This window comes from Macrobrachium nipponense, chromosome 6 (assembly GCF_015104395.2).
Source record: "Macrobrachium nipponense isolate FS-2020 chromosome 6, ASM1510439v2, whole genome shotgun sequence".
Classification (NCBI taxonomy): Eukaryota; Metazoa; Arthropoda; class Malacostraca; order Decapoda; family Palaemonidae; genus Macrobrachium; species Macrobrachium nipponense.
In genome coordinates, this window is record NC_061108.1 from 103,777,749 (window position 1) to 103,785,722 (window position 7,974).

The 7,974-nt window shown below is 43.7% G+C and overlaps 1 protein-coding gene across 4 annotated transcripts in view; it reads left to right on the forward strand.

The window, feature by feature from the left end:
• The first annotated feature begins 4,721 nt into the window (after positions 1-4,721).
• LOC135216795 (uncharacterized) overlaps positions 4,722-7,974 on the forward strand; it is a 219,590-nt gene continuing 216,337 nt past the window's right edge. For 3 of the 4 annotated variants that reach the window (XM_064252280.1, XM_064252282.1, XM_064252283.1), the window contains exon 1: positions 4,722-4,845. The gene's annotated coding sequence lies outside the window, so the exon portion shown is untranslated. Of the gene's footprint in view, positions 4,879-7,974 lie in introns of all 4 variants that reach the window. The other variant, XM_064252281.1, reaches the window with a different exon arrangement.

Genomic DNA, 7,974 nt, shown 5'->3' on the forward strand with positions numbered 1-7,974 from the left:
TCTCATGAGATACATATCAACCAGTAACTGTAAAACATGCTAGACAGTTAGATACCTTATGGGTATGTGGAAGCTACTTGAGTACAAGTAAAATGCCAGGCTGGAATGGCTACATGCAAGCAGCAATGATAGATGGTCATTTTGAAACTACTCATATACCTGCACTCCCCTTCATCAACTTGAACCCAGGGAATCTATCAACTATATACACAGCACTTTTACATGTTGTTGAGGGTACTAAGTCCCAGAATCAAACTCACTGTGTAGTAGCTTTTGACCAGCCCCTCTATATGAAAGCAGTTGAAATAGTTGGTGCAGTTGGCGAAGAAAGCCCATTGTCAAAAGTAGTTGTGCGTTTGGGTGGGTTCCATCTTCTCATGTCCTTCATGGGAGCAATAGGCACAATCATGCGTGGAAGTGGACTGGAAGAATTGTGGGTCACAATATATTCAGAAATTTCTGTAAGACACATGCTTTCTGGACACACATATTACCGTGCCCTTCGAGCTCACTGTCTTACACAGGCTGCTCTTACAAGAATTCTTCTAGATGATGTCAATATGAATGATGAAGAATGTAGTGTAATCCTGGAGATATTCCACTCCTTCTTGACCCATGAAGTTGATGTTGAAGACGTACTAAATAATAAAATCTTAACAGGCATTAATAGCTGATAAACAACATCAATCAAAAGGAGGACTTGAGTCGCACCGCAAGACTTTGGTTGCAATATCATGAGCAAGTATCCCTAATTAAGCTCTTTCTGAGAGCTGAAAAACAGGACAGTGGGATTTGCACCTGTATTGTGTACGAGAGATGCTTCCACATTTCCATGCTGCAGGGCATCTACATTATGCCAAAGCTGCACAGATCTATTTGCAGTAAATGCATAAACTTTCCAATACAATGGCAAAGAAGGAATATGAGAAACTTACAATTGATGGATTCTTCACGGTGCGTCGCAGCAATCGTTATTGGTCAGGGACATGGAGTGATATGATAATTGAGCAGTATCTGATGAAGGGATTTAAATCTTCTGGGGGATTTACACATTGCAAGGATATTACCGAGAGCACTTTAGCCCAGTGGATAAAAGCAATGCCAGCAAGTACACAAGTTTGTGATGCTGTGGAGAAATTTACTGGTGTTTCATATGCAACAACTGAACAGCATGTTGAATTGAGAGGATCACGACAGTTTAATGATGAGAAGCACTTACAAATATTGCAGAACTGGCTACGATCTCACTCTCCATTTCAAGAAACTTTTAGTGGGTTGGTATCCTTGGGAACAGGAATAATTGCTGATGATTTAGTGAACTGTGACACAGCAAAATCAATTGGCTTAAAAGAAATGCATGATGTGGATGGCAAGAAGTTCTCAACTATACTCTTAAAAAGAAAGAACGCAGTACGGTCAATATCAGTCATGAGGAATGGACTGAAAGTTCGTGAGGATGTTGTTGCAGTGAACTCTCAACAGCTTTTCAGCAGAATAATATGTGTTTTGAAAAATGATGACCAACTTGCTAATTATATGACTTATGAATTGGCCCCTAAACCTCCTTCACTCTTTGACGACATCTCAATGAGAAAAGGGCACAAAGCAGCCTTAGTGACTAAATTGGAATCATATGGACCTTGGGAAGGGTTAGTTTCAGATGAATACCAGTATGTTGTGGATGGTGGTCAGCTTCTTCATAAAGTTGTGTGGCCAAGGCCAGCTATGTATCGGGATATTTTTCAAGCCTACACAGGTTATGTAATCAATCATTATGGCAAAAATGCAACAGTTGTTTTTTATGGCTACCCAGTGACACCAACAACCAAATCTCAAGAGCAAAATCGTAGGGCATCCAAGCATTGTTCTATAGAAGTTGAAGTCAATGAGGAATGTTACTCAACGTTACCGCAAGCAGATTTCCTGTGTAATAAGCGTAACAAGACACTGCTGATCAGTAAACTGAAGGACCACATGCAGCGTGCTGGCATTACAGTTATAGTTGCCAAGGAAGATGCAGATATGTCTATTGTTCAAACTTCTTGGTCATTAGAAAATAGTGGACATAATGTAGCAGTGGTGCGTGACGACACAGACTTACTAGTACTTCTAGTATCTCTTTCTAAATCATCCACAAAAATACTTTTTATTAAACCTGGTAAAGTACACAACCCCAACAAGATCTATGATATTAGGAAACTTATATCTAACCTGGGACATCTTCGTCAACATCTGCTGTTCCTCCACGCTGTTACAAGCTGTGACACAACATCAGCTTTATATGGGAAGGGAAAGAAAAAGTCCTTTGATATTTTGAAGAAGAACCAAGACATATGCAATACAGTGTCTGTATTTGATAACCGAGAAGCATCTAAAGATGAAGTGGCCAAAGCTGGCGAAGCTTTCCTCCTTTCTATGTACGGAGCGGAGAAATTTCAAACATTGGACAGGTATCGCTTGCATGCATACAAGAGAACAGTTGCAAAGATGTCACTTAAATCTGAGTTTCAGTTATCAACATTGCCACCAACAAGTGATGCAGCTCGCTTGCACTCGTTTAGGGTGTTCTACCAAGTACAGCATTGGCATGGTAACCATCTCTCTCCAGTCGAATAAGGATGGGAGAGTTCCAAAAATGGGCTGAAACCCATCCCTTCAATGAAACCTCCAGCTCCAGATGACTTGTTACATTTAGTCAGCTGTAACTGTCGCAAAGGTTGCCGCCATCAATGTGAATGTCGTAGGGCTGGTTTATCATGCTCATCCATCTGTGGACAGTGTCGTGGTGTTGGATGTGAAAATTCACTACCATTTGAGGAGGATGTTGAAGAAGACGCTCATGAGATGAAAGAAAACTTAACATCAAGAATGTTTGAGCTCTGAGTGTGTTCTATTCAGATATAATTCAATCCATATTTACTTTCAAGAGTACCCTATATGACATACTTGTCCCACAATTACTTTATGCAAACCTGCTGTTATATTTTTTTGTGTTTGAGAGCTTACATTCGTATTAATGAACAATCTCGCAGTTGAAATATTTTCTTTCGTATTTATTGTTATTGTACATGTAAGTATAACCAAAGTGTATGTATTATTAATCCTACACAAGGCATTTGTCTGAAACCTCATTAATATATCAGGCATCCTTCTCTATTCTAAAAAAAAAAAAGGCACGAGATCCTTTCACTGCCAATGTAAATTTCACCATTAAGAAATGAATAATGATGCATATTAAAACATTGTTCAATAATTTATCAGAATGATTGCAAATCAACACTTCTTAATAAAAAAAAATGTTTGATTCTGTAGGTGAAAATTTGACATTTCAGTTTTCTATATATTTTCCTCCATAACTTATTTATTAATGAATATAAGTATAAACTTGTATATATGTTTCAAAAGAAGAAGGTTTGTTCTATAACTTTTGTTTAGAAGCATTTTGTCATATAGGACACCAGTTCTGTAGAAATTGTCTTTGAAAATAAATTAATTACTTTCATTTCAATATTTTTTATTTTTTCATATAGATTTTCTCATTTTTAAAAATTAATCTAGTGAGTGCTATAAAACAATCAATTCTGAACAACTTTTATTGGTTGGTGGTTTTTGATAAAATTGATATTTTTCGAGATATTTGAATTTTAAGGAAATCCAATATGGCGGCCATTTTCCAAAATGGCGGCTAACGCAAGCGTGGGAGACAGTGGGACTTTTAATATGTTGTTCAGGTCACAATTCTCTATACCTGTGCAAAGTTTCAGCTTTTATCTAATTATTTCCCAAAACCCCCCAATTTTGACCTATTGCTCCTGGGCTTGCAGCTAGGAGTAAACGCAATTAGCAAACCTCAGCCTGGCCTCGGAGACGCGCCAAAGCTTCGAATGGGCTTCTAGCATGGCATCTTGGAATTGTTCGTAGATGATGATAATGTGTGTAGAGTCACAGTCCGTGGTTCATTTCCTTAACCTCTTTTAGAAACATCAAGCAATGATTACGGACCAAAATAATCAATCACTTTACACATGATATTAAGTATTATTATCTATAAATAATTCTCTACTCTTAAATGTCTTTGACAAAGAACTTATGATCAGCTTTTTGAATTCCAGTTGATTCCAGCATTTATGCAGACCTGTCAACCTACCTGAAACTTTAGCTGGAGATTATAAATAAATGCTGGAGATTAAAAAAAGGGGGAGATTCATAAATCCATGGCAGAACGTCATTATTATAATAAAATTCATCCAATAATTCTCACTATATTGCATTTTACCTATCTACTAAGAACATAGATGCATAATTTCATGAATAAATACAACAAAATTTAAGAAAGATACATATTTATATTCGTGACAAAATGGCTGTCCTCGTAGAGTGTTATACATATTATTGCATGTATATTTTATGGGCAGAATATGTTAGAGTCATATAATTTTTGAGCATTAGAGTGTGTTCGGGTATATGCATTTACTGAAAAATAAGCATTAGTAACAATTGCGAACTTAAACAAATACAGTCCGGAAGATTTGAGCTAAATGCGGGAGAATCGAGTGCCAATTGGGAATCGAGGTATTTTCGAAATACGCGAGATTCCCGTAAAATGTGGGATAGTTGGTAGGTCTGATTTGATGTCAACTTTTTTTCATGTAAGTAATAAAACAAGAAATTAATTCTCTCAATCTCTAATGTCATATATACTTCCCGACCTTGAAGACCCTCTCGAGTATTATTGAATATCTATGTTATGGTTGGTACGCTGACCTCGGAATCACCTGGTAGTATTTGTAAACAAAGCCTAACCAGGCACTCTACGTGAAAGTTTATTTTGAGGGTTTTTAACTGGTGAGCTTATTTTTCTTCATTTTCAGTGCCATGGTATGAATGCAATTACCATTTTATTCTCGTATGTGAAAATTAGGCTTAGGCAGTTATAGATGCTTAGCGAGTCGATTAGCTTAGACAGCCTTGTTTCTTCAAGAAAACCAGCCGAATCCAATCGTAGCTTAAAACCCTGCCACACTCTGGCTCCGGGTAAAACTTAAGTTTATTTACTCGCTACCTTTACTCAGTCTGATTCCCGCCAGTCTTCGACCTTGACAGGTTCCTCCTACTACATAAATAGACATAGGCTAGGTAGCTACTACCTAACCTTTCCTTCCTACCTAGGTAGGTAGTACTAGCCTAGGGTAAACAACCAAGTGGACTGGCCAACTCACCAACTACCTAGGTATTGCGGTTTTGGCACCCTCCGAAAAAGTACTTTAACACGTCCTGACACCGGAGATGGTCATCAGTCAGGGGTGATAGCAGGAGTCCAAGACCTCTACTCTCCTTTCGAAGTAAGGGGGAAAAACCAGCAACTACCAACCCTTATCACGGTTTTCAGGCCTTATTCACTCGATATTTAAATGGTGAAACAAGAATACAATTACAACTCCAAGCACACCATTCAAAAGATTGAAGTTTCTTCGACATAATGTGATAGGTATATGAAAGCCCCATACGAACTAAAATAAGCATATGACGCTCTTTGTAAAATATTTTTTCAAGGCAGTTTTGAAATCCAATATGGCGGCTACCGTGGGATGTACTGTTTTTTATCAGTGACGAAAATCATCTTTCCCAGCCTTCCCAGCAATCATTTGAACAATGTTAGCGTATATATGTAACGTTTATTGATCTTACTCAAGATTGCAGTTGTAATCAGCACAATAGAACAACATTTGTTCCGATACGTAATACAAACCCTCGGTCCTTTAACAATAGGAAGGTAACTAGCGGCAGCTGGGACGGTCGTAAGCTTCGAACAAGGGGAGAACGGTAGTTAACTGCTTGTCCGATCGTGCGCGCGCCGCGCGCGCAGCGCGCCCGGGCGGTGAAGAATCACTTTTGCTTTCGGCCGTGGTGTGACAGGACGTGTTCGTCATCGCTCTGCCCGCTATTTTCGTCGTGTGCTTTGGATGTTACGAATTTCTTCTGACTGGTTTGTTGTTTTGGTGTGGTCCTTGATTGAAATTGTAAGTACTCTTTTTTCATTTTTCATTGAAAGTGAATTTAATTATGGATCAAGAAGAGCTTTCGCCGCGCCCACCAGCTGCCCGTAGAGTGTGTCCCGGGCTGGAGGGGCGTAAATGCGGCGGATTTCGCTCTTATCCAGACATTGATCCACATGAATTGTGTTATCGGTGTCGGGGGCGAGAATGCTCCCGAGCCGAACCTTGTAATGTGTGTGTGAATTGGTCCGAGGCGCAGTGGGTGCTGTACGAGGGTAGGAAGAGGCGTAGACCGACCAAGGAGTCGTCGGAAAGCTCTCCAGCGACTCCTTTGGTGACAGATACCTCGTCATCCTTCCTGCCTCCAGCTCAGCCCCCACGATTTGCGCCTTCCCCTGCGGGGGGGGTTTCGGAGTCCTTCTCCTCACTCGATCCGTCGAGTGTGGAGGAGGGCGCCCGATACCCGGATGTTCAATTGTATTCGGGGTCTTCCGTCCGCTCTGGGTGGGGTTCGTCCTCCCCCGGGCGCGAGGGTGCCCCTCTAACTGACCCTGACTGTCTCCCTCAGGTGTGCCTTCTGTGAGTGACGACCTTGGACAGGTGTGGGCGTCGTTGGGACTGCAGGGCGCCCCTAGTATCCAGGGCTTGATTCAACGTCTGGCGGGGTCGGCAGTTGTAACTCATGGTGTAGTCACAACAACGACAAACACAATGTCCACACAGCGTACGCCGCCCCTCCTCATGTAGTGTATACGCAACACATTGCGTCGGTGACTCCCACGGCATCAATCCAGAAGCCGATTGCTGCCGTACCTAAGAGGGGCGTGCCGCCGCCACCTGGATTTTATGTGCTGCCGACTCCCGACTTTCGCTGTCCCAAAAGTTCGCCCCTCCCCTGGATCTGCCGCCCGTCCCCAATGATGAGTTTGGCTGTATCGGAGATGCCTGTGACGCCGGACTATGCTGCCGTACCTGCCGTACCTGCAGCTAATGTTGCTGGCCCAGCCGCTTGCGCCGCTCCTACGAAGCGCGCAGTGCGGGACGCTCATGCCGATGTGCTGCTGGAGCTGGTCCTGCTGGTGCTGGTCCTGCTGTGCTGGTCCTGATGGTGCTGTCCTGCTGTTGATGTCTGCCTAGCGCTCCTGCCGTGCCTGCCCCTGCCCCACGTCGCGTCTCGTCATGGAGGTGACTGCACCGGTCTCAGGTCCTTCCGGACAGGATCAGTCGGGGCGTGTTGCTTTGGCAATTGGCCCGACTTTTCCGTGGATGGAAGACCTGACGTCCGTCCTGAGAGAGCTGACGAAGAAGAAGAAGAAGAAGAAGGAAGGTGTCGTCGTCGTCTTCATCGTCTTCTTCGTCGTCTGTTGCCGCCTCTCCCCCTTCGACTTCTAAGGCTTCCAAGCCGAAGAAGAAGAAGGCTGCCTCCTCCCCCCCTAAGAAGGCTCCTGCGGGACCTTCGAAGGGCCCGTCTCGCTCTGGCGTGACGGGGGGTGCTTCTGCTGGTCCTCCTGTTCCCTCGGGAACAGGGTCCGTCTCTTCTTCTGAGAAGAAGAAGAAGACGGGGACCAAGGATGTGCTGGCTACTGCTGGTACATCCCCGCTGGTTTTGGTAGCACTGCTGCTAAGCCAGGTACCGGCTCGACTTTCTCGTTCGCGAGAAGGTCCGAGTGTACGGTCTTCTTCGGGCGACCGTGCAGCTAAAGTCAAGACGCCTGAGCTCGCTCACCTGTCATGACCGAGGCCACGGAGCAGTAAGACTGTCGAGAATCGCGCAAGTGACTCTCGCCAGGCCAGCGGCCGCTCCTCGTTAGCGACCAGCCGGTACCTCGGGCTGACGTGACGGTCTGACCTGGCCCACGTGGGTTTGAGGCTGGGAAGAGGTCCCCTCGACCAACGGCACCAGCTTCGGCTGGTACCAGCGGTTTGACGTGCCGTGAGGACGCTCACCGGTCTCACCGCGAAAGCGAGCTCTGCAGAT